The sequence below is a fragment of the Triticum aestivum genome, chromosome 2A (assembly GCF_018294505.1).
Source record: "Triticum aestivum cultivar Chinese Spring chromosome 2A, IWGSC CS RefSeq v2.1, whole genome shotgun sequence".
Classification (NCBI taxonomy): Eukaryota; Viridiplantae; Streptophyta; class Magnoliopsida; order Poales; family Poaceae; genus Triticum; species Triticum aestivum.
In genome coordinates this window covers 57462268-57489721 of record NC_057797.1, presented here as the reverse complement: position 1 = coordinate 57489721, position 27454 = coordinate 57462268, and the positions used below count along the sequence as shown (strand labels likewise).

Sequence of the window (27454 nt, the reverse complement as noted above, 5' to 3'; positions counted from 1 at the left end):
TTCCCGTGAAGCTTGGTACTCCTATGTTCAGGTATCTAGTGACTTCCTTCAAGTGTCATCCAAAGGGTGTATCTTCATCCGGTTGTGTGAACTTGTTCCTTGCATCCGCCATCCTAAAGAGTAGAAAATATGAGAAGTCAGAAGAGAAGAGAATGGATAGTGATCTAGGTATTTTGCTTAGTGGTCGTGTCCTACAGACAGCATGTGCTCTGATACCATCTCTGTAGCGACCAGACCTCAAACGGTCTGATCTCTGTGCTTAGGTGTCATCCCTGGATCAGTAATGCTGACACCACACAGTACTCGAAGGATTTATAGCAGAGTAGCAATCACACACTTATTACATCGAGTGTCTCAACAGAGAACTTATTACAATAAATATGGCTTAAGGCCATCTAATAATGTTAACAGCAGAAGGCTTGGAAGATAAGTGAGTCCATCAACTCCAGCGGCATCACTGAGTATAGAACCACGACCTAAAAACTCCTTAATCGTTGTCTAAAAAGTCTGCAACATTAACGTTGCAGCCCGAAACGGGTCAGCACATGGAATATGCTGGCAATGTAACACATAGAGAGTAATGGAATGAAACAACTATACTATATGCATATTTGGCTGGTGGAAAGCTCTATGGTTACAGTTTTGCGTAAAGTCAATTTTTCCCTACTTCAAAGGAATAAATTTATTTAACTATCATGGTAGTGGTTAAACATTGAGAATGGTTGACAGCATTCTCAATCCCAATTAAGCATCATCATTAAACATAACCCAACAAAATTAATTTAGAGTAACATGTTGAGATTCACATGAAAATCCAAGTACTAGATACTCAAGATGTCCATAACCGGGGACACGGCTAATCATGATTAGTTTGTTACACTCTGCAGAGGTTTGCGCACTTTTCCCCACAAGACACGATCGCCTCCGTTTGGTTTCTCGCACTACATGGTGTTTGAGAAGACGGATGACCGAGACATAGTCTTTCAGAAGCGCTTGCACCTTACGATCGGGTAGACCGTACCACCTACATCCCCTACATCTGGTAGTCTACCACTGTAAGAGTTCGCACAACTTAGTCAACTATGCTTGAGCCCATAATAGCTTGTGGCTGCACACGGAAGTTTCTAGTATGAATAGTCTCATGATCCCTTTGAGTCTGGGTGGCGGTCCAAAAGAAAACAGGCAACTCCTGGAATACCCAGGTGCCTCAATCCACCCAGATGTGTGTTTAAGTTGCCACCTTAGATAAACCATTAATTAACAATCTCACATCTGTCATGGATATCACTCACCCAATCCACGTCTACTAGCATAGCATGGCATAATAAGCAAACGTAGAAGTAACTCCCAAAGGTTTGATAATAAACAGGTATTAGGTACTACCTCAACTACTTCCCATCCCACAATTTAATTAGATCCTAATCACGCAATGTGTGAGGATTGATCTAATGCAATAAAACTGGGTAGTAGAAAAGGTATGATCAAAGTGTTACTTGCCTTACTGATGATCCGCGAAACCTAGAGATTCGAAGTAACAAGCGGCGCACTCCGGGTATTCTATCGCAGACAAACAAACAAGCATACAATAAGTACTCATCTAATGCACAGGTAAAACTCAAATAAGAGATCTAACCACAAGGTTCAACTTAAGAACTCTGGTTGGCAAAAGAATCAAATTGAATGAAGCAACGAAAGTCAAACGGCGAAAGAAAACAACTTCGTTCTAGTAATCTGGATCTAGGGCAAATTTTACAGTAGCAAAATCTTGTTTAAGTTGGTTAAACGGATAGAGGGTTTCGAGACGAAACTCTAGGCGCTTGAATCGCCTCATTCCGATAAACGAGCGAGAAGTTAGACTAAAACGAAAATCGGATCAGGAATCACGATCAGAAAAATCGTGGATTTAATCCGAGAAAAAGAAAAACGACGAACGCTCGCTAGAACGAACGAACGGACGAACGCTCGCTATTTAAATAAACCGGAAAAACATATCTATTTAAAAAAACGAAACTAAAAAAACCAACGAAAACTGATCTTTTTTTAAACGATGGCACGGAAGTCGAGGCGGCGGCGAACCTCAGCGCCGGCGGCGAGGCGGTGCGGCGGCGGCGGCGGGCGGCGGCGGCGGCGCGGGGTCGGGTCGGGTGGCTGGGCTAGGGTTTCCCCCGGGTGGGCTGCCCCGGCTTATATACCCTAGTCGGGCCGGAGTCCTAGTCGGGCCGGCCCGTTAGGTCGGTTCTTTTTTAAAAAAATTATTGCGCTCGGAAGAAAAATAAAAAGAAATACTAAACGGACTCCAAAAATTCCGAAATAAATTTTCACGGGCTTCTAAAATCAAGCCGCACAAGGTGAACATTTATTTGGGACCTAAATGCAATTTTGAAAAACGCACATTTTCCCTAAATTCAAATAAAACACCGAAAAACTCTGAAATAAAATCTTATTTGATTTTATTATGAAATCCTCAATATTTCTTTATTTTGGGAAAGTCATTTTATTCCCTCTCTCATATTTTTGTAATAGAAATAATTGATGATAAAATAAATAAAATCAAATGATCCTATTCTCAAAATTTGAGAAAACTCAAATATGAAAATAACGAAATCCCCAACTCTCTCTGTGGGTCATTGAGTTGCGTAGAATTTCTAGGATCAACCAAAATGCAAAATAAAATATGATATGCATTGATGATCTAATGTATAACATTCCAAATTGAAAATTTGGGATGTTACAACCCGGCATCTTAAGCTTAAGAGAAGCGTAATGTGGTACCGCATTAAAACGAGCGAAAGTTGTTCTTCCGAGTAGTGCTTGATAGCCGCTTCGGAATGGAGCAATGGCGAAGTCTAACTTCTCACTTCGGTAGTTGTCGGGTGAACCGAATACAACCTCTAGTATTAGAGAGCCCGTGGAGCGGGCCTCTAGGCCTGGTATTACTCCCTTGAAGGTAGTATTACTGTGGCTGATTTTTGTCGGGTCTATCCCCATTTTACGGACTGTGTCCTGATATATCAGATTTAGACCACTGCCGCCGTCCATTAGGACTTGTGTGAGATGGTATCCATTTATTATTGGGTCTAACACCAAGGCAGCCAATCCTTCATGCCGAATGTTTGTCAGGTGATCCCTGTGGTCGAAAGTGATCGGGCAGGCCAACCAGGGTTTGAACTTAGGGGTGACGGGCTCTACGGCGCGTATGTCTCAGAGTGCATGTTTGCTTCTCCTCTTCGTCACGTGGATCATGTTTGCTGTTTTAACCTCTGGTGGGAATTTTTTCTGTTCTCGGTGCTTTGCTGGCGAGGTTCGTCCTCGTCTTCGCTTGGTGTCTCCCTCCCCTTGTGTTCGGCGTTTAGCTTACCGGCCTGCTTGAAGACCCAGCATTCTCTGTGGGTGTGATTTGCAGGTTTATCGGGGGTGCCATGAATCTGACATAGTTTGTCTAGAATCTTGTTTAGGCTGGACGGTCCATCTCTGCTGCCTTTGAAAGGCTTTTTCCGCTGACCTGGTCGAGAGCCCCTGAATCCGGCGTTTACCGTAGTATTATCTGGGCTGTCTTCTTTATTTTGGTGCTTGCTTTTACTGCGTCGTGGTTTTCCATTGCCATCACTGACTTCGGATGTGCTTGGGTCACTGGTGCTACTGCGGGCTAACCAGCTATCTTCGCTCGCGCAAAAGCAGGTCATGAGGCTTGTCAGGGCTGCCATTGTTCTAAGTTTTTCTTGGCCGATGTGTCTGGCGAGCCATTCGTCTCGGACGCTGTGCTTGAAAGCTGCTAAGGCTTCGGCGTTCGGACAGTCGATGATTTGGTTCTTCTTAGTGAGAAACCTGTTCCAAAGCTTTCGGGCTGACTCTTCGGGCTGTTGAATTATATGACTTAAATCGTCTGCATCCGGAGGTCGGACATAGGTCCCTTGAAAATTATCCCGAAAAGCATCCTCGAGCTCCTCCCAACTTCCAATTGAGTTTTCCGGGAGGCTTTTCAGCCAGTGCCGAGTTGGTCCTTTAAGCTTGAGGGGCAAGTACTTGATGTTGGGGAACATAGTAATTTCAAAAATTTCCTACGCACATGCAAGATCATGGTGATGCACAGCAACAAGAGGGGAGAGTGTGTCCATGTACCCTCGTAGACCGAAAGCGAAAGCGTTAGCACAACGCGGTTGATGTAGTCGTACGTCTTCATGATCCGACCTATCAAGTACCGAACGCACGGCACCTTTGAGTTCTACACACGTTCAACTTGATGACGTCCCTCAAACTCCGATCCAGCCGAGTGTTGAGGGAGAGTTCTGTCAGCACGACGGCGTTGTGATGATGATGATATTCTACCGACGCAGGGCTTCGCCTAAGCACCGCTACGATATGATCGATGTGGATTATGGTGGAGGGGGGCACCGCACACGGCTAAGAGATTAAGAGATCAATTGTTGTGTCTATGGGGTGCCCCCTGGCCACGTATATAAAGGAGTGGAGGAGGAGGGGGGCGGCCAAGAGGAGGAGGCGCGCCCAAGGGGGGGCAATCCTACTCCAAGTAGGTTTTGCCCCCCCCCCCCTTTCCTATTCCAACTAGGAGAAGGGGGAAGGAGGAGGTGGAGAGAAGGAAGGAGAAGGGGGGTCGCGCCCCCTTCCCTTTCCCAATTCGGACTAGGGCAAGGGGGCTGCGCGCCACCTCCTGCTGCCTCTCCTCTTCCACTACTTTGGGCCCATGAGGCCCAATAACCCCCGAGGGGTTCCGGTAACCCCACGGTACTCCGGTATATATCTGATAACCCCCGGAACCATTCCGGTGTCCGAATATAGTCGTCCAATATATCAATCTTCATGTCTCGACCATTTTGAGACTCCTTATCATGTTCGTGATCACATCCGGGACTCCGAACAACCTTCGGTACATCAAAACTCATAAACTCATAATATAACCGGCATCGAAACGTTAAGCGTGCGGACCCTACGGGTTCGAGAACTATGTAGACATGACCGAGACATGTCTCCGGTAAATAACCAATAGCGGAACCTGGATGCTCATATTGGCTCCCACATATTCTACGAAGATCTTTATCGGTCAGACCGCATAACAACATACGTTGTTCCCTTTGTCATCGTTATGTTACTTGCCCGAGATTCGATCGTCGGTATCTCAATACCTAGTTCAATATCGTTACCGGCAAGTCTCTTTACTCGTTCCGTAATACATCATTCCGCAACTAACTCATTTAGTTGCAATGCTTGCAAGGCTTAAGTGATGTGCATTACCGAGAGGGCCCAAAGATACCTCTCCGACAATCGGAGTGACAAATCCTAATCTCGAAATACGCCAACCCAACAAGTACCTTTGGAGACACCTGTAGAGCACCTTTATAATCACCCAGTTACGTTGTGACGTTTGGTAGCACACAAAGTGTTCCTCCGGTAAACGGGAGTTGCATAATCTCATAGTCATAGGAACATGTATAAGTTATGAAGAAAGCAATAGCAACAAACTAAAAGATCAAGTGCTAAGCTAACGGAATGGGTCAAGTCAATCACATCATTCTCCTAATGATGTGATCCCATTAATCAAATGACAACTCATGTCTATGGTTAGGAAACATAACCATCTTCGATCAACGAGCTAGTTAAGTAGAGGCATACTAGTGACACTCTGTTTGTCTATGTATTCACACATGTATTATGTTTCCGGTTTAATACAATTCTAGCATGAATAATAAACATTTATCATGATATAAGGAAATAAATAATAACTTTATTATTGCCTCTAGGGCATATTTCCTTCAGTCTCCCACTTGCACTAGAGTGAATAATCTAGTTCACATCACCATGTGATTTAATACCAATAGTTCACATCACCATGTGATTAACACCCATAGTTCACATCGACATGTGACCAACACCCAAAGGGTTTACTAGAGTCAATAATCTAGTTCACATCGTTATGTGATTAACACCCAAAGAGTACTAAGGTGTGATCATGTTTTGCTTGTGAGAGAAGTTTAGTCAACGGGTCTGCCACATTCAGATCCGTAAGTATTTTGCAAATTTCTATGTCAACAATGCTCTGCACGGAGCTACTCTAGCTAATTGCTCCCACTTTCAATATGTATCCAGATTGAGATTTAGAGTCATCTGGATCTGTGTCAAAATTCGCATCGACGTAACCCTTTACGACGAACCTTTTTGTCACCTCCATAATTGAGAAACATATCCTTATTCCACTAAGGATAATTTTGACCGCTGTCTAGTGATCTACTCCTAGATCACTATTGTACTCCCTTGCCATAAACAGTGTAGGGTATACAATAGATCTGGTACACAGCATGGTATATTTTATAGAACCTATGGCCAAGGCATAGGGAATGACTTTCATTCTCTTTCTATTTTCTGTCGTGGTCGGGCTTTGAGTCTTACTCAGTTTCACACCTTTTAACACAAGCAAGAACTCTTTCTTTGACTGTTCCATTTTGAACTACTTCAAAATCTTGTCAAGGTATGTACTCATTGAAAAACTTATCAAGCGTCTTGATCTATCTCTATAGATCTTGATGCTCAATATGTAAGCAGCTTCATTGAGGTCTTTCTTTGAAAAACTCCTTTCAAACACTCATTTATGCTTTGCAGAATAATTCTACATTATCTCTGATCAACAATATGTCATTCACATATACTTATCAGAAATGTTGTAGTGCTCCCACTCACTTTCTTGTAAATACAGACTTCACCGCAAGTCTGTATAAAACTATATGCTTTGATCAACTTATCAAAGCGTATATTCCAACTCCGAGATGCTTGCACCAGTCCATAGATGGATCGCTGGAGCTTGCATATTTTGTTAGCACCTTTAGGATTGACAAAACTTTGTTGTTGCATCATATACAACTCTTCTTTAATAAATCCATTAAGGAATGTAGTTTTGTTTATCCATTTGCCAGATTTCATAAAATGTGGCAATTGCTAACATGATTCGGACAGACTTAGGCCCTGTTTGGTTCGGCTGTGGATTTCTAAAAGCAGCTGTGAAAAATCTGCTGTGAAAAAACAGCTGTGGAAAATCTGATGTGAAAGAGATGTAGGTCATTTGGCAAACCAGCTGATACAGCTTTTTCAGATTTTGGCCCGCAGTGGAATCAGATTTTGGAAAGCACGTCCTGCGCTGCTTCCGCTTTTGGTTCAGATTTTGGCAGCGGATTTCTGGAATCGGATTCTGCTGGGTTCACCCTTTGGTTCAGATTCTGCTGCACGGTAGCGGAATCGGTCGATAAAAGTTGAACCAAACAGGGCCTTAAGCATAGATACGAGTGAGAAACTCTCATCGTAGTCAACACCTTGAACTTGTCGAAAACCTTTTGCGACAATTCTATCTTTGTATATAGTAACACTACTATCAGCGTCTATCTTCCTCTTGAAGATCCATTTAATCTCAATGGCTCGCCGATCTTTGGGCAAGTCAATCAAAGTCCATACTTTGTTCTTATACATGGATCTCATCTCAGATGTCATGGCCTCAAGCCATTTCGCGGAATCTGGGCTCATCATTGCTTCCTCATAGTTCGTAGGTTTGTCATGGTCAAGTAACATGACCTCCAGAACAGGATTACCGTACCACTCTGGTGCGGATCTCACTCTGGTTGATCTACGAAGTTCTGTAGTAACTTGATCTGAAGTTTCATGATCATCATCATTAACTTCCTCTCTTGTTGGTGTAGGCATCACTTGAACTGATTTCTATGATGAACTATTTTCCAATTCGGGAGAAGGTACAATTACCTTATCAAGTTCCACTTTCCTCCCACTCACTTCTTTCGAGAGAAACTCCTTCTCTAGAAAGGATCCATTCTCAGCAACGAATATCTTGCCTTCGGATCTGTGATAGAAGGTGTACCCAACAGTTTCTTTTGGGTATCCTATGAAGATTTACTTCTCCATTTGGGTTCGAGCTTATCATGTTGAAACTTTTTCATATAAGCATCGCAGTCCCAAACTTTAAGAAACGACAGCTTAGGTTTCTCGCCAAACCACAATTCATACGGTGTCATCTCCACGGATTTAGATGGTGCCCTATTTAACGTGAATGCAGCTGTCTCTAATGCATAACCCCAAAACAATACTGGTAGATTGGTAAGAGACATCATAGATCGCACCATACTTAATAAAGTACAGTTATGACGTTCGGACACACCATTACACTGTGGTGTTCCAGGTGGCGTGAGTAGTGAAACTATTTCACATTGTTTTAACTGAAGGCCAAACTCTTAACTCAAATATTTTACCTCTGCGATCATATCGTAGAAACTTTTATTTTCTTGTTACGATGATTCTCCACTTCACTCTGAAATTCTTTGAACTTTTCAAATATTTCAGACTTGTGTTTCATTAAGAAGATATACCCATATCTGCTCAAATCATATGTGAAGGTCAGAAAATAACGATACTTGCCGTGAGCCTTAACACTCATCGGACCGCATACATCAGTATGTATTATTTCCAATAAGTTAGTTGCTCGCTCCATTTTTCCGGAGAACGGAGTCTTAGTCATCTTGCCCATGAGGCATGGTTCGCAAGCATCAAGTGATTCCAAAAGTCCATCAGCATGGAGTTTCTTCATGTGCTTTACACCAATATGACCTAAACGGCAGTGCCACAAATAAGTTGCACTATCATTATTAACTTTGCATCTTTTGGTTTCAATATTATAAATATGTGTATCACTATGATTGAGATCCAACGAACCATTTTCATTGGGTGTGTAACCATATAAGGTTTTATTCATGTAAACAGAACAACAATTTATTCTTTTACTTAAATGAATAACCATATTGCAATAAACATGATCAAATCATATTCATGCTCAACGCAAACACCAAATAACACTTATTTAGGTTCAACACTAATCCCGAAAGTATAGGGAGTGTGCGATGATGATCATATCAATCTTGGAACCACTTCCAACACACATCGTCACTTCACCCTTAACTAGTCTCTGTTCATTCTGCAACTCCTGTTTCGAGTTACTACTCTTAGCAACTGAATCAGTATCAAATACCGAGGGGTTGCTACGAACACTAGTAAAATCCACATTAATAATCTGTATATCAAATATACCTTTGTTCACTTTGCCATCATTCTTATCCGCCAAATACTTGGGGCAGTTCTGCTTCTAGTGACTAGTCCCTTTGCAGTAGAAGCACTTAGTCTCAGGCTTAGGACCAGACTTGGGCTTCTTCACTTGAGCAGCAACTTGCTTGTCGTTCTTCTTGAAGTTTCCCTTCTTCCCTCTGCCCTTTTCTTGAAACTAGTGGTCTTGTCTACCATCAACACTTCATATTTTTCTTGATTTCTACCTTCGTTGATTTCAGCATTACGAAGAGCTTGGGAATCGTTTCCGTTATCCCTTGCATATCATAGTTCATCACGAAGTTCTACTAACTTGGTGATGGTGACTAGAGAATTCTGTCAATCACTATCTTATCTGGAAGATTAACTCCCACTTGATTCAAGCGATTGTAGTACCCAGACAATCTGAGCACATGCTCACTGCTTGAGCTATTCTCCTCCATCTTTTTAGCTATAGAACTTGTTGGAGACTTCATATCTCTCAACTTGGGTATTTTCTTGAAATATTAACTTCAACTTCTGGAACATCTCATATGGTCCATGACATTCAAAACGTCTTTGAAGTCCCGATTCTAAGTCGTTAAGCATGGCGCACTAAACTATCAAGTAGTCATCATATTGAGCTAGCCAAACGTTCATAACGTCTGCCTCTACTCCTGCAATAGGTCTGTCACCTAGCGGTGCATCAAAGACATAATTCTTCTGTGCAGCAATGAGGATAATCCTCAGATCACGGATCCAATCCGCATCATTGCTACTAACATTTTTCAACATAATTTTTCTCTAGGAACACAATAAACTCGGAGCAACATCGCGAGCTATTGATCTACAACATAGATATGCTAATACTACCAGGACTAAGTTCATGATAAATTAAAGTTCAATTAATCATATTACTTAAGAACTCCCACTTAGATAGACATCCCTCTAATCCTCTAAGTGATCACGTGATCCATATCAACTAAACCATGTCCGATCATCACGTGAAATGGAGTAGTTTTCAATGGTGAACATCACTATGTTGATCATATCTACTATATGATTCATGCTCGACCTTTCGGTCTTAGTGTTTTGAGGCCATATCTGCATATGCTAGGCTCGTCAAGTTTAACCTGAGTATTCTGCGTGTGCAAAACTGGCTTGCACCCGTTGTAGATGGACGTAGAGCTTATCACACCCGATCATCACGTGGTGTCTGGGCACGACGAACTTTGGCAACGGTGCATACTCAGGGAGAACACTTTTTATCTTGAAATTTAGTGAGAGGTCATCTTATAAAGCTACCGTCGAACTAAGCAAAGTAAGATGCATAAAAGATAAACATCACATGCAATCAAAATATGTGACATGATATGGCCATCATCATCTTGTGCCTTTGATCTCCATCTCCAAAGCATCGTCATGATTTCCATCGTCACCGACATAACACCATGATCTCCATCATCTTGATCTATATCAATGTGTCGTCACATGGTCGTCTCGCCAACTATTGCTCTTGCAACTATTGCTATCGCATAGCGATAAAGTAAAGCAATTATTTGGTGCTTGCATCTTATGCAATAAAGAGACAACCATAAGGCTTCTGCCAGTTGCCGATAACTTCAACAAAACATGATCATCTTATACAACAACTTATATATCATCACGTCTTGACCATATCACATCACAACATGCCCTGCAAAAACAAGTTAGACGTCCTCTACTTTGTTGTTGTAAGTTTTACATGGCTGCTACGGGCTGAGCAAGAACCGTTCTTACCTACGCATCAAAACCACAATGATAGTTTGTCAAGTTAGTTCTGTTTTAACCTTCTCAAGGACCGGGCGTAGCCACACTCGGTTCAACTAAAGTTGGAGAAACTGACACCCGCTAGTCACCTGTGTGCATAGCACGGCGGTAAAACCAGTCTCGCGTAAGCGTACGCGTAATGTCGGTCCGGGCCGCTTCATCCAACAATACCGCCGAACCAAAGTGTGACATGCTGGTAAGCAGTATGACTTATATCGCCCACAACTCACTTGTGTTCTACTCGTGCATATTACATCAATGCATAAAACCTGGCTCGGATGCCACTATTGGGGAACGTAGTAATTTCATAAAATTCCTACGCACATACAAGATCATGGTGATGCACAACAACAAGAGGGGAGAGTGTGTCCACGTACCCTCGTAGACCGAAAGCGGAAGCGTTAGCACAAAGCGGTTGATGTAGTCGTAGGTCTTCATGATCCGACCAATCAAGTACCGAACGCACGGCACCTCCGAGTTCTGCACACGTTCAACTCGATGACGTCCCTTGAACTCCAATCCAGCCGAGTGTTGAGGGAGAGTTTCGTCAGCACAACGGCATGGTGACGATGATGATGTTCTACCGACGTAGGGCTTCGCCTAAGCACCGCTACGATATGATCGAGGTGGATTATGGTGGAGGGGGGCACCGCACACGGCTAAGAGATCAAGAGATCAATTGTTGTGTCTATGGGGTGCCCCCTGGCCACGTATATAAAGGAGTGGAGGAGGAGGGGGCCGGCCAAGAGGAGGAGGCGCGCCCAAGGGGGGGCAATCCTACTCCAAGTAGGTTTTGCCCCCCCCCCCCTCCGTTTCCTATTCCAACTAGAGAAGGGGGAAGGAGGAGGTGGAGAGAAGGAAGGAGAAGGGGGGCCGCGCCCCCTTCCCCTTCCCAATTCGGATTGGGGCAAGGGGGGTTGCGCGCCACCTCCTGTTGCCTCTCCTCTTCCACTACTTTGGGCCCATGAGGCCCAATAATCCCCGGGGGGTTCCGGTAACGCCCCGGTACTCCGGTATATATCCGATAACCCCTGGAACCATTCCGGTGTCCGAATATAGTCGTCCAATATATCAATCTTCATGTCTCGACCATTTCGAGACTCCTCGTCATGTCCGTGATCATATCCAGGACTCCGAACAACCTTCGGTACATCAAAACTCATAAACTCATAATATAACTGGCATCAAAACGTTAAGCGTGCGGACCCTACGGGTTCGAGAACTATGTAGACATGACCGAGACATGTCTCCGGTCAATAACCAATAGCGGAACCTGGATGCTCATATTGGCTCCCACATATTCTACGAAGATCTTTATCGGTCAGACCGCATAACAACATATGTTGTTCCCTTTGTCATCGGTATGTTACTTGCCTGAGATTCGATCGTCGGTATCTCAATACCTAGTTCAATCTCGTTACCGGCAAGTCTCTTTACTCATTCCGTAATACATCATTCCGCAACTAACTCATTTAGTTGCAATGCTTGCAAAGCTTAAGTGATGTGCATTATCGAGAGGGCCCAGAGATACCTCTCCGACAATTGGAGTGAAAAATCCTAATCTCGAAATACGCCAACCCAACAAGTACCTTTGGAGACACCTGTAGAGCACATTTATAATCACCCAGTTACGTTGTGACGTTTGGTAGCACACAAAGTGTTCCTCCGATAAACGGGAGTTGCATAATCTCATAGTCATAGGAACATGTATAAGTTATGAAGAAAGCAATAACAACAAATTAAACGATCAAGTGCTAAGCTAACGGAATGGGTCAAGTCAATCACATCATTCTCCTAATGATGTGATCCCGTTAATCAAATGACAACTCATGTCTATGGTTAGGAAACATAACCATCTTCGATCAACGAGCTAGTCAAGTAGAGGCATACTAGTGACACTTTGTTTGTCTATGTATTCACACATGTATTATGTTTCCGGTTTAATACAATTCTAGCATGAATAATAAACATTTGTCATGATATAAGGAAATAAATAATAACTTTATTATTTCCTCTAGGGCATATTTCCTTCACTTGATGGCATGGAGATCGTCTCCGCGAGCCATATGGATATGGAGGATAAAGTTCTCAATCCAGACCCCAGGGTCTGTGGTCCCGTCGTATGCCTCTATGTTCACTGGTTTGAATCCTTCTGGAAATTCGTGGTCCAGCACCTCATCGGTGAAACATAGGGGGTGTGTGGCACCCCTGTATTTGGATGTATCATGGCGTTCAGACGGTTGTGGTATTCGGTTTTGGTTTTGTGCCGGAGCGCGCTTCCTAGATCCATAGATGGATCAGGTCATACTAGTTTTTTGGCGCAAGTCCTCACGTAGATCATGTGTTGACTTATGTGCGGCCTTGTTAGCCGCTCTATCGCGGTCACAAGGTGGTTGATCCGGCCGGTTGGCCATTTTATTTTTTCGGCTGTGTGGGCTCTAAGGCCTCATCGTCAAATTCAGGTAATAGCTTGTGCTTTGGATAGCTCTTTGTGTGGTAACTTTCACCATACTTTTCTTCGTTGTCGAGCACTTTGTTCCACCTGCTGTTGAGCGTATTTTGTGTGGCCTTAAGCCTTTGCTTCTGCTTCTTCAGACTCCTCGCTGTGGCAATAAGCCTTCTGCGGAGGTTCTCTTGTTCCAAGTGCGTTTCCGGGATGATGTGTGCATCTTCATCTGGACTGTTTTCCTCCCCAAAGGGGGTTTGATGAGATTTATCCTCGGTGTCGCCGTGTTCGGACATCGGATCCGTACTATGTTCGCCGTTTGCAGTTTCATCGTGCTCTGCCGCTGGGTCAATGTGGTCGTCATTTCCTGTGGAGTCGACTGGAGTGTTATTTTCTCTTGCGCTGTTATCGTTGTTTTTGCCGAGGCGGGATTTTGAGAGGCGCCTACACCGACACTTTGATTGCTTCTCGAGGGAGCTATTCTTCGCTGCATCATGCCGTTCTTCGTCATTGTTTTCTTTGGGTGTATCCACCATGTATATGTCATGTGGTGAAGTGGTTGTCCAGCGCCCTGTGGGCACTGGTTCCTGTTCCACTCCTGCATCGTCGTCCATGCCGTCGATGTCTTCGGAGTCGAAATCGAGCATGTCGGTTAAATCATCGACAGAGGCTACTAAGTGGGTGGTGGGTGGGCAGCGAATTTCTTCGTCGTCCGCATCCCATTCTAGCCGGACATAGTTCGGTCAAGGATCTCCTGACAAGGAGAGAGACCTTAATGAATTTAGCACGTCGCCGAAAGGTGAGTGCTGAAAGATATCCGTGGAGGTGAACTCCATGATCGATGCCCAATCAGATTTGATAGGCACGGACGCAGGCGGCTCAGAGTCCGTGGCCAGAGACGAATCCAGTGGTTCGGCAACACGGCTCTCGTAAGGGGTGAAGTCAGTATCCGGCTCCATCGCCACTGAGAGTGCGGCCTCCATGGTGGGGTCTATCCCCCCGTCCTCGGATGGCGCAATTTGCTCCGGATTGAGGGCCGGAGTAGTTGCAGGTGTGATCTCCCGAACACTGTCCGATGGCAGAGTTACGTCATGCTCGTCGTGATTGTGCGGCGCACCTGACATGGGCTCGAATCCGTCGAAGATCAAGTCTCCACGGATATCGGCAGTGTAGTTTAAGTTTCCGAATGTGACCTAATGGCCAGGGGCGTAGCTCTCGATCTGCTCCAAATGGCCAAGCGAGTTGGCCCGCAGTGCGAAGCCGCCGAATACGGAGATCTGTCTGGGGAGGAAAACCTCACCCTGGACCGCATCGTTACCGATGATCGAAGGAGCCATCAAGCCTTACGGTGACGGCACAGTGGAACTCTCAATGAAAGCACCAATGTCGGTGTCAAAACCGGCAGATCTCTGGTAGGGGGTCCCGAACTGTGCGTCTAAGGCGGATGGTAACAGGAGGCGGGGGACACGATGTTTACCCAGGTTCGGGCCCTCTTGATGGAGGTAATACCCTGCGTCCTTCTTGATTGATCTTGATGATGTGAGTATTACAAGAGTTGATCTACCACGAGATCGTAGAGGCTAAACCCTAGAAGCTAGCTATGGTATGATTGTTGTTGTCCTATGGACTAAACCCTTCGGTTTATATAGACACCGGAGGGGGCTAGGTTTACACATAGTCGGTTACAAGGGAGGAGATCTACATATCTGTATTGCCAAGCTTGCCTTCCACGCTAAGGAGAATCCTATCCGGACACGGGACGAAGTCTTCAATCTTGTATCTTCATAGTCCAACAGTCCGGCCAAAGGATATAGTCCGGCTGTCCGGAGACCCCCTAATCCAGGACTCCCTCACTCCATGACATTCAAAACGTTGTTGAAGTCCCGGTTCTAAGCCGTAAAGCATGGCACACTGAACTATCGAGTAGTCATCATCTTTGCTCTGCCAGTCTGGTGTTGCTCCTGCAGCAGGTTTGGCACTTAGCAGTGCTTCCAGGACGTAATTCTTCTATGCAGCAATGAGGATAATCCTCAAGTTACGGACCCAGTCCGTGTAATTGCTACCATCATCTTTCAACTTTGCTTTCTCAAGGAACGCATTAAAATTCAACGGAACAACAGCACGAGCCATCTATCTACAACAAACATAGACATGCAAAATACTAGCAGGTACTAAGTTCATGATAAATTTAAGTTCAATTAATCATATTATTTAAGAACTCCCACTTAGATAGACATCCCTCTAAACATCTAAGCGATCACGTGATCCAAATCAACTAAATCATAATCGATCATCACGTGAAATGTAGTTTTCAATGGTGAACATCACTATGTTGATCATATCTACTATATGATTCACGCTCGACCTTTCGGTCTCAATGTTCCGAGGCCATATCTGCATATGCTAGGCTCGTCGAGTTTAACTTGAGTATTCTGCGTGTGCAAAACTGGCTTGCACCCGTTGTAGATGGACGTAGAGCTTATCACACCCGATCATCACGTGGTATCTGGGCACGACGAACTTTGGCAATGGTGCATACTCAGGGAGAACACTTTTATCTTGAAATTTAGTGAGAGATCATCTTATAATGCTACCGTCAATCAAAGCAAAATAAGATGCATAAAAGATAAACATCACATGCATCAATATAAGTGATATGATATGGCCATCATCATCTTGTGCTTGTGATCTCCATCTCCGAAGCACCGTCATGATCACCATCATCACCGATGCGACACCTTGATCTCCATCGTAGCATTGTTGTCGTCTCGCCAACTATTGCTTCTACGACTATTGCTACCGCTTAGTGATAAAGTAAAGCAATTACAGGGCGATTGCATTGCATACAATAAAGCGACAACCATATGGCTCCTAGCAGTTGCCGATAACTTGGTTACAAAACATGATCATCTTATACAATAAAATATAGCATCATGTCTTGACCATATCACATCACAACATGCCCTGCAAAAACAAGTTAGACGTCCTCTACTTTGTCGTTGCAAGTTTTACGTGGCTGCTACGGGCTGAGCAAGAACCGTTCTTACCTATGCATCAAAACCACAACGATAGTTTGTCAAGTTAGTGATGTTTTAACCTTCTCAAGGACCGGGCGTAGCCACACTCGGTTCAACTAAAGTTGGAGAAACTGACACCCGCCAGCCACCTGTGTGCAAAGCACGTCGGTAGAACCAGTCTCGCGTAAGCGTACGCGTAATGTCGGTCTGGGCCGCTTCATCCAACAATACCGCCGAACCAAAGTATGACATGCTGGTAAGCAGTATGATTTGTATAGCCCACAACTGACTTGTGTTCTACTCGTGCATATAACATCAACGCATATAACCAAGCTAGGATGCCACTGTTGGGGAACGTAGTAATTTCAAAAAAAATCCTACGCACACGCAAGATCATGGTGATGCATAGCAACGAGAGGGGAGAGTGTGTCCACGTACCCTTGTAGACCAAAAGCGGAAGCGTTAGCACAATGCGGTTGATGTAGTCGTACGTTTTACGATTCAACCGATCAAGTACCAAACGCACGGCACCTCCGAGTTCTGCACACGTTCAACTTGATGGCGTCCCTCGAACTCCGATCCAACCGAGCTTTGAGGGAGAGTTTCGTCAGCACGATGGTGTGGTGACGATGTTGATGTTCTACTGTCGCAGGGCTTCGCCTAAACACCGCTACAATATTATCGAGGTGGACTATGGTGGAGAGGGGCACCGCACACGGCTAAAAGATCCAAGAGATCAATTGTTGTGTCTATGGGGTGCCCCTCTCCTTCGTATATAAAGGAGGGGAGGAGAGGGCCGGCCAAGGGGAGGAGGCGCGCCCAAGGGGGGAGTCCTACTCCCACCGGGAGTAGGACTCCTCCTTTTCCTATTTGGAGAGGGAGAGGGAAGGAAGAGGAAGGAGGGAGGAAGGAAAGGGGGGCCGGCCCCCTTCCCAATTCGGATTGGGCTTGGGGGGGGGCGCCCCCTCCCTTGCTCCTTCCCCCTCCTTTCCACTAAAGCCCATTAAGGCCCATATACCTCCTGGAGGGTTCCGATAACCTTCCGGTGCTCCGGTATTATCCCGATCTCACCCGGAACCATTCCGGTATCCAAATATAGTCGTCCAATATATCGATCTTTACGTCTTGAACATTTCGAGACTCCTCGTCATGTCCGTGATTATATCCTGGACTCTGAACTACCTTCGGTACATCAAAAACCATAAACTCATAGTATAACCATCATCGAACTTTAAGCATGCGGACCCTACGGGTTTGAGAACTATGTAGACATGACCAAGACACGTCTCCAGTCAATAACCAATAGCGAAACCTGGATACTCATATTGGCTCCTACATATTCTAGGAAGATCTTTATCGGTCAAACCGCATAACAACATACGTTGTTCCTTTTGTCATCGGTATGTTACTTGCTCAAGATTCGATCGCCGGTATCTCAATACCTAGTTCAATCTCGTTATCGGCAAGTCTCTTTACTCGTTCTGTAACACATCATCCTGCAACTAACTCATTAGTTGCAATGCTTGCAAGGCTTAAGTGATGTGTATTACCGAGTGGGCCCAGAGATACCTCTCCGACAATCGAAGCGACAAATCCTAATCTCGAAATATGCCATCCCAATAAGTACCTTCGGAGACACCTGTAGAGTACCTTTATAATCACCCAGTTATGCTGTGACGTTTGGTAGCACACAAAGTGTTCCTCCGGTAAACGGGAGTTGCATAATCTCATAGTCATAGGAACATATATAAGTCATGAAGAAAGCAATAGCAACAAACTAAACGATCAAGTGCTAAGCTAACGGAATGGGTCTAGTCAATCACATAATTCTCCTAATGATGTGATCCCGTTAATCAAATGACAACTCTTTGTCTATGGCTAGGAAACATAACCATCTTTGATTAACGAGCTAGTCAAGTAGAGGCATACTAGTGACACTCTATTTGTCTATGTATTCACACATGTATCATGTTTCCGGTTAATACAATTCTAGCATGAATAATAAACATTTATCATGATATAAGGAAATAAATAATAACTGTATTATTGCCTCTAGGGCATATTTCCTTCACAGTGGTGGCCCGGTAGTGCTTGCTCGTGGTGGTGTGGGTGCTGGTGGCTAGTTTCTGATGGGGCTCCGCCTTTCTTTGCGGGGTCGTGAGGCGTGGGAAGATGGCGTGATGGTGGCTCATGGTGGGTTATGATGGGGGCTAGCATGGGGGTGGAGGGTCAGAGGCTCCGACGGCCGGCACTACCGATGCTTCCCGATGACCAGAGATGTCGGTCCTGAGCCGCTCCCCGTTGAGATCTAGAGTGACTAGATCTGACGGGGCTCTGACTATTGTGTCCTTCAGAGGTGCTGCCGGCAGGTGGCTGGCGACGCGATCCCGAGTGCGAGGGCTTTCTCCAACCCCGCGGTCTAGTGCTTGCTCGCTAGCCAGCCGTGGTGGCGATGTTACCCGGCTATGGCCCACCTCTGGCTGGCCGTGAGGTGGGACCTCAAGGGTTGGTGGGAAGGTGCCTACCTCCCCTCCGGGAGGTGGTGTCTGCGTGTTATGGCGTCAGTGAGAGGTTCGTAGTAGGATGCCGGGGCGGGGGCCTTGGGTAGCGGGCTACTCGGTCGGCTATCCGATAGGTCATCGAGTAGCGGTGGTGGCGATGCTCCTCGGTCGTGTGGACGACGAGGAGTGTTGCATTGGGAGGCCTTGGCGTCCTCTCTGCCACGGCATGGGAGGTGCCCAGATCTTGCTCTGGTGATCTCGGCTTCATCGTGGCGACTGGCTCAAATCTTGTATGGCTCGGGGAAGCGATTGGGTGAAAGCTCTGTGCTTCGGCGCCAACAACGACGACACCCGCGGGTGCCGCTTTCCTCATGAGGACGTTGCGTAGCTCACTTCCCCCGTCAGAGCTCCTGGTAAATACCTTGGTCCGTTTCGTCGAATGCGGCAATGGCGACGCTTTGTGCCGTTCTCCCTCTTGAGGGTGTTGCCGAGGAGCCCGTGTGTCGTTGGTCGTTGCTAGTGTAGTCTTTAGGTCCTGCTTTTTTCTTGCTTGGTGTCATAGTCGTGTTTCGACCATGTATCGTGTCCCTTTTTTTGAGTTCTGCTTTGTTTGTGGGTTTCGTCACCACCATGTATCGTTCGCCATGTACTTGTGATCTTTGCTTTACCTATAAAGCGGAGCGAAAGCCTGTTTCTGAGAGGGAACAAAAACTCCTTGACCCGTGACAATACCACCTTTTCAGCGAAAAGATAAGCTTCAAACTCAGTCGTTAATTTGTATCAGAAGTTTTGAACTTTTGGAATCAAGGGTGGTGTAGAGGTTAGCGAAGCAAGGCTCTCGTGATTTTACAAGAGGGCGGTTAGATGCAAGTGCTTAGGTAGTAGCGTGTTATTTTCTGCCGTTCTTGCAATTGGTTTATGCTTACTCCTACATGCAAAAAAAATAATGTCAGGACCAACAGACATAGTATATTAGGGTGAGACAGACATATGCCAAACATGTGATGAGATGCAGGCGTTCATATGCAGATTTTTGGTCTAAGTTAGCTGCGTGTCATCTGATGGCCATGCCGTGGATTTCCCGATCCTATCACCAGGGGAAACTGTGCAAGGTGATTTAGTGCGGTTTCATATCGTGAATGATACTCCCTTCGTCCCATAATATAAGAGCGTTTAAAGAGTACATACTATTTAAAAAGAAGCATAACAGAAGATAAAGTTACAGCGGTTATAAACCGCACTTCCGGATTTAGTCATATGGTTTCACTTTCTAACAAAATCCAGTAGAATCGAGGTTGGAGCAGCCGGACCGGTATAGCCTAATATTTCAGTCACTGGTGTGACTAGTCAGCAGTGACAGTGGCATTCCTACTCCGACATGGACAGCTGAGAGAGATCGATGTTAACTCAATCCAGCATACTGTCAACTGCTCCGATACAAAAAACTTTGCATTACCGCGCCATCTGCTTCCGCAATCAAACACGTGCCCAGGGCTGGAACGAGTCCTTCATGTTTGCCAATGCATTTTGTGCTTGTGACCAAGGCTAGATATAGCCGACACCGCTTTGCAGCATCAATAGCACATTAGCTACTTCGTACTAGTATGATTTAGGCCTTAACGACCGATGGGTTGGCAGGCCTTAACGACCGATGGGTTGGCACGATGCTTCGCCGGGGCCGCCGTGTTGATACTTCTTATAGTCATGCCGGTTTAGTGCGTCCGACGACCGGCTTGTCCCCGGGAAGCCGCTCTCCCCTGGCTCCACCATCGTCTCCGACGGCGGTGCCTTCGCCTTGGGCTTCTTCGCCCCCTCCAACTCCACTCCCACCAAGCTGTACCTGGGCATCTGGTACAATGACATCCCTGAGCTCACCGTCGTGTGGGTCGCCAACCGAGAAACCCCGGCCACCAACACCACTTCGTCTGCATCACCGACACTCTCCTTCACCAACACCTCCAATCTCGTTCTCTCCAGACGAGATGGTGGTGAACGTGTTCTTTGGGCAACAACCAACGTGGGTGCTGCACCAGCGTCATCTCCCCCGACGACGGCAGTGCTTCTGAACACCGGCAATCTCGTCATCCGCTCGCCAAACGGCACCATGCTGTGGCAAAGCTTTGAACACCCGGCCGACACGTTCCTCCCCGGCATGAAGATCCGGCCGGTACAGGTACGGGCGCGTATGGACAACGAGCGCATGGTGGCCTGGAAGGGCTCTAGCGACCCCTCACCAGGGTGCTTCTCCTTTGGGGTCGATTGGAACACGCTCCTCCAGACGTTCCTCTCGGACGGGTCACGCCCGGTGTTACGTAGCGCCACATGGATGGGAGACCTAGTGATGAGCCAACGCATGAACAACAACTCCATTATCGTCTACACCGCCTTCGTTGACAACGAGGAAGAGATATATATGTCACGTACACCCTCTCCGAAGGTGCCGCCCACACAAGGTACGTGGTGACGTAGCTACTCAGGCGAGTACCAGCTCCAAAGCTGGAGTAGCTGGACATCGACATGGGATGTCCTCTGGAAGTGGCCGTCCGCCGAATGCACCCGCTACGGTTACTGCGGCCCATACGGCTACTGCGACGAGACGGTGTTGCCAGCCCCATCATGTAAATGCCTTGACGGTTTTGAGCCAGCAAACATTGAGGAGTGGGCAAATGGTAGGTTCTCGACCGGCTGCCGACGGAAGGAGCCGTTGCACGGTTGCGGCGATGGTTTCTTGGCCTTGCCAGGGACGAAGTCACCAGACAGGTTCACTCGCGTAGGCGGTGGCGGGAGTACATTCGAGGAGTGTGCCGAGTGCAACCGCAACTGCTCATGCGTTGGGTACGCATATGCGAAATTGAGCAGCGGCAGGTCCGGCGGAGATGTGGCAAGGTGCTTGGTGTGGGCTGGGGAGTTGGTTGACACCAGAAAGTCTAGCGCAGAGCTCGGCGGAGAAACACTCTATATTCGGCTTGCAGGCATGGATGCATCTACTGGTACAAAACTCGGTTTCTTGCTCTTTCTCCAACTTTTTTTTGAGTAATTCTCGCTCTTTTATCCAATTGGTTCCCCTACTGGTTTTGTCATTTCTTCCTCTTTTTGTTGGTGGTTTTTGTCTTCGCTTCCATATTTCTCTCTCCACAATGTTTTTTCTCTTATGGTATACATATGTTTTTCTCTTATGGTATACATATTTCCTGCATAGGTAAAAACTCTCAAGGACAAGAGCTCTTTTATGGTACCCTGCGTCAACTATTGGCCGTCCAATCATGAAATCTAATGGTGGCGATCGTTCAGTACTGCTCCAATTTGCCAAAAGAATGGCAAGCGGTATAGCTTGCGCTCCTTCGCTCAGGTCCTCCAGTATCAAATCCTGATGGCATTTTGGGAAGTAACAGCCCGCCCGTCTCGACCTACGGCCGGGGACTCGACCTCCGCGGCGATGCCGGCTGGGCCGGCAAGGTGCAGCACCTTCGAACCGACGTCTATGCCTTCCGGACTGGCGCACGCTGCTCGCCCGCGATGGCGACTGGCTGCTGGCTGCGGGCTGCCCCGACCTGCCCTCTCGGATCGTGCTGACTGCGGAGGCGGGAGCGGACGAGTAGCAACTGCTGTGCTGCGGCGTGTGCACGGCAGCTGTTGACGCGGGTGTGGACTGTGGAGGCGAACGGGCACGCGTGGCTGGGTGTGTGCATGCGGGACAAGCTCCAGGGGCTCATCAATGGCGGACAGAGGGCACCGGCTTCAGCAAGACGATGCTACGATAGATGAAAACGACGGGAAAGAGGCGCGGAGGAGCGGCAGGTCAGCACAGGCTCGATGGACGCGACGTGATGGCCAGGGACGCAGTGAAGACGGCGAGGGAGCGCGTTGGTGCCGGTGGTGATCCTCGGGTGCGTCGAATAAGACGAGCTCAAGGCGGAGGTCGTGGTCGAGAACGACGGCTCGGGGGGTGCCTCCGTCCAAATACCGGAGCAGGAGGTTGAAGGAGACCGTGGAGGAGTCGTGGGACATGGCGGCGGGGCTTCCCGTCTTGGTTCTCCGTCACCATTATCTGCCGATCCACGACGTCGCTAAAGTTCATTCAGAAATCTATCTCTATTGCTATCCTACCCTCACAAAATATACCGCTCCCTTCCCTGTTAGCAGTATAGGGTACCGTAAAAACTCTCAAGGACAAAGAGCAATGCAGTGAGGATTGTGCTACCAGTTTTTGGCAGCAGTGTTCTCGTGCTCATATGCATCTCCCTGGCATGGTTCAAATTCAAAGGTACCTTTAGTTACTAATCCTTAGGAAAATTTGTATTAGACCAACTTGGAAGTCAGACGCCTACTACCATAGTATGCCGTCACAATTTGGTTAAAAAATCTTCTCGACCACTTGAATAAGTAAAAGTACAACAAATAACGTTTAGGCGTTTTTTTTTGTTTGGCCACTATGAGAGCGTTGTAACAATAACATGCAGTCTAGTAGCAAAAAATATGGAAAGCAACCGTTGCTCTTAAAACACTCACTATATAAAAGGGGACAGGAAAAGCATAACAATGTCCAACATGGTGCAAATGGACTCAAATGTCATCTGTGTTTTTCTCGGAGTGAATTGCAAAAAAAAAACACCACATTTATTGGGAGCCCCAAAAATCTGCGGTTTTCCTTACTAAAATTCTCAATAAACACTGATGATAGGTTTGAAGTGATTAACCTAATTTTTTACAGACCAGGCCAGTTGTAAGTGCTGACATGGCACAAAATTGTCAACATCGTTTATAAGGGGGAGTCTAGGGATCTAGGGGTGGTTTCCCAACACATGTATTTTGATTGCATGCATGGGTAGTTTTCCTTCAACTATGTCAGGTGATAGCCATATTGTCCGGTTGGCAATTTTGCCATGGTGGCAGCCATGCCTTGTCGGCTATTTCTTATTGTTTCATGAATTCATACATGGAAGTGTAACAAACATTAGTAGTTGCCGATGTCAAACTTATTTCTTATCCCTATGATATGCTCATTGAAATGACTGTAATATCATGGGAGCAGGCAAGAAATTTAAAAGGAGAAAGAACAAGAATATTAGGGTGGATAATGCGAGTACCTCTAATGAGCTTGGGGAAGAAAATCAGTCCCATGATCACGAATTCCCGTTTGTAAGATTTGAAGAAGTTGCCCTCGCAACTCACAATTTCTCTGAAACATACATGATTGGACAGGGAGGTTTCGGCAAAGTTTACAAGGTAACTCGTACAATATAAAGTTTTTGGTACTCATTCTAAATTAGGAGGGTAAATTTGTTCATATTTAAAACTGAAGTATAATGTTTGAATTATATTTATCTAGGGGATGTTAGGTGGTCAAGAAGTCGCAGTCAAGAGGCTAAGCAAAGATTCTCAAGAAGGAACAAAGGAATTCAGGAACGAAGTAATTCTAATTGCCAAATTGCAACACAAAAACTTGGTTCGACTTCTGGGATGTTGTGGTGAGGGAGATGAAAAACTCCTGATATATGAGTATCTACCTAATAAGAGCTTAGATGCCACCCTTTTTGGTAAATATCCAGATATACTCACTATGGTTTCTGAAGACAACTCAAAAACATTTGATCTAACATTTGCTCTATCTACAGATGACTCGAGAAAATTGTTGTTGAATTGGGGAACACGGTTTAGCATAATCAAAGGGGTCGCAAGGGGACTTCTTTATCTTCATGAAGACTCAAGGTTGACCATAATTCACAGGGATCTTAAAGCTGCAAATGTTTTGCTAGATGTAGATATGAAACCCAAGATAGCTGATTTTGGTATGGCAAGAATCTTTGGTGATAACCAACAAAACGCAAATACCCAACGCGTTCTCGGAACATAGTGAGTAGCCTTGTAAGCCAACAACTCATGCTGACTTGTGAACAATTCAACTCCTGTTTGCTAACTCTTTCGAGTGAAATGCTCAAGCAGTGGCTACATGGCCCCTGAGTATGCGATGGAGGGCATCTTCTCTACCAAGTCCGACGTCTACAGCTTCGGCGTGTTACTACTAGAGGTCGTCACTGGTATTAGGAGAAACTCTAACAGTCAGACATCAAGTTTTCCTAACCTTGCAGTTTATGTGAGTACACACAAGATTTCTCACAGCTTTCAACATCATAAGTATACCAGGATTTTGTTTTTTGAAACTGTTTCCGTTCAACAACCTCACAGAAGACATGTGACCGTTTTTATTGTTGCAGTCATGGAATATGTGGAAGGAAGGGAAGACGGAGGAATTGGCAGACTCATCTCTCATGGATACATATTCACCAGACAAAGTTTTGCTCTGCATCCATGTGGCACTCCTGTGTGTGCAAGAAAATCCAGATGATAGGCCCCTGATGTCAACTGTTGTGTTCGTCTTGGAGAATGGAAGCACCACGCTTCCAGCCCCCAACCGCCCCGCCTACTTTGCCCGGCGGGGCATAGAAATGGAGCAAATTATGGTTGACATTCAGAGCTCTGTGAACGATTGTACTCTTTCGGAGATACAAGGGAGGTGAAAGATTCTGATCTAGTACTATATATGTGTATTAGAAATCTATTGCCTGAGAAAATGGTCTTTACATAGTTGGTTGGAGGGGCACCATCTTCCAAAGTTTTGTTTACTGCGTTCTTTTAGTATCGTTAGCAATCTCAGTTTGCAAAAGAGAATTACTAATCATCGAGAAATTTAACCGATAACCAGCGAAAGTTCCGCATGAATCGATTCGGTGAAGATGATAGGCCACTGATGTGCTTACTTAGAAAGGAAATATGTGCTTCCTTTACAATAGAATGGCACGGTCAGACAATCAGCTTTAAAAGGTAGGAAGACAAGCAGGTTGATTAGTAGCCAAGACTCCATCATGGATTTCGAGTCGCTCGACTAGTCACGACTAGTCGTCGACTAGTCGACGAGTCGCAGTTCCAGGGCCGACTCAGCCTCTCAACTCGACTCCTGGGATGAGTCGAGCGACTCGCGCGACTAGTCTCGACTAGTCGCGGTTTTTGGGTCGAACGACTCGAGGCAGTGCTGGATCTGGAGTACTCTCCCGCCGCCGTGCTACTGCTGATGTTGTTGTGCTGCCTCGCTGCTGCTGAAGCTGAAGCTGAAGCGGCAAGAGGAGCGGGCTGGGAGGAGGAGCGGTGGCAAGAGAGCTGCTGCGGGGGAGTTGAGAGATCCATCGGTGGGAGGAGTGGTGGACTGATGGCAAGAGAGTGGCAGCAGAATGTGTGGTGAGGGAGGAGGGAGTGTGGATTGTGGATTAGGTCACGGGAGGAGTATATAGCTACTAGATGGGCTTTTGGGCCACAGGGAAGTGCATAACTAGTGGCCCATCTCTCAGTTGGCCCTGGTTACTGCTGCTGGTGGTGTGCTCCTCCCCTCCTCCCCTGGTTGCTGCTGCTGCCGTGCACTTGTGCTCCTCCCCTGACTGCCTGCTGCTTAACTCACGTCGACTCGTCGCCATGTCGACTCGTCGACCGTGAGTCTAGACTAGTCACGACTAGTCTAGAGTCGCCCCTCCCAAGCGACCCGTCGACTCATCGACTCGAAAACATTGGACTCCGTAGATAGGGCGTTAGGAATATGTTCTTGGGAAGAAACGCTGAGTGGGAAGACGAACATCAGCTGATCAAAACCAACTCTTATTAGTTATTGGGTTCAAGTTCGTTTCTGGGCGGGTGTTGCAGCAGCAGTGCATCTCTTTGGGTTGCAAGTAAGTTTCCCCACTCTGACATAGAGATGGAGCCCATTATAATCCTAACCAAACGAACCCAGTTACACAAATTTCAAGTAGCCTTTTGATTTGCATATTTCAAATACACGGGAATAGGAAAAGGACGGGATATGGAATGCTGGGGCTATTGAAACCTATTGAAATTTAAAACAAAGGAATATGGAACCGAAGTTATTTGGTTGCATCATAGGAGAAATACGTGAATTTTCATTGGGGCCTATTCAATTTGCAGGATTCTCAAAATGCCCGATGGATAAAACACATGAATTGGATGTCATGACATGCCATTTTCTACATAAATAGGAACCACATGAATAAGCAAGTACAAATAGTTTGCTGTGGCATAGAAAAACCACATGACTTTTTGAAGGATTAGGTGCATAAGACATATTTGACATTTAAACAAAGGAAAACTTTCAATAGGTTCGATCATGAAATTTTCCATTTTTTCAATTGAGAGCATAGTGGGCCATATGAAAACTTCCCAAATACAATACAAATCAAAGCTTCATGAAAAATAATTATAAAGATTCTATTCCCATAATTTTCTGTGAAATTATTCTGAATCAAAGATCAAGAATTAGTTGTGTGCCATAGTAGCCAAAGATACATTTCCATGAGACAGGAGCCAATGGAAACTCGGTAATAGAATGCAGTGCATGAATTTTTTCTATGTGACACAATCCTGCAATTAAAACAATGTTCAAGATCTCACCGCTGAGGAAGGAGATTAAGGTAACAATGTTCAAGTCCTTTTGTTGTAAAACTAAACAAAAAGAATGTCATTTTCTAGTGAAAGACCAAACAAGAATGCATTGTACTACTACGACCTGGATGTTGGTGCTTGATGGAATGCATTCT

At 45.8% G+C, this 27454-nt stretch overlaps 1 pseudogene; it reads left to right on the top strand.

The window, feature by feature from the left end:
* Nucleotides 1-18821: 18821 nt before the first annotated feature.
* Nucleotides 18822-25375, top strand: LOC123191495 (receptor-like serine/threonine-protein kinase SD1-8; annotated as a pseudogene).
* Nucleotides 25376-27454: the final 2079 nt, after the last annotated feature.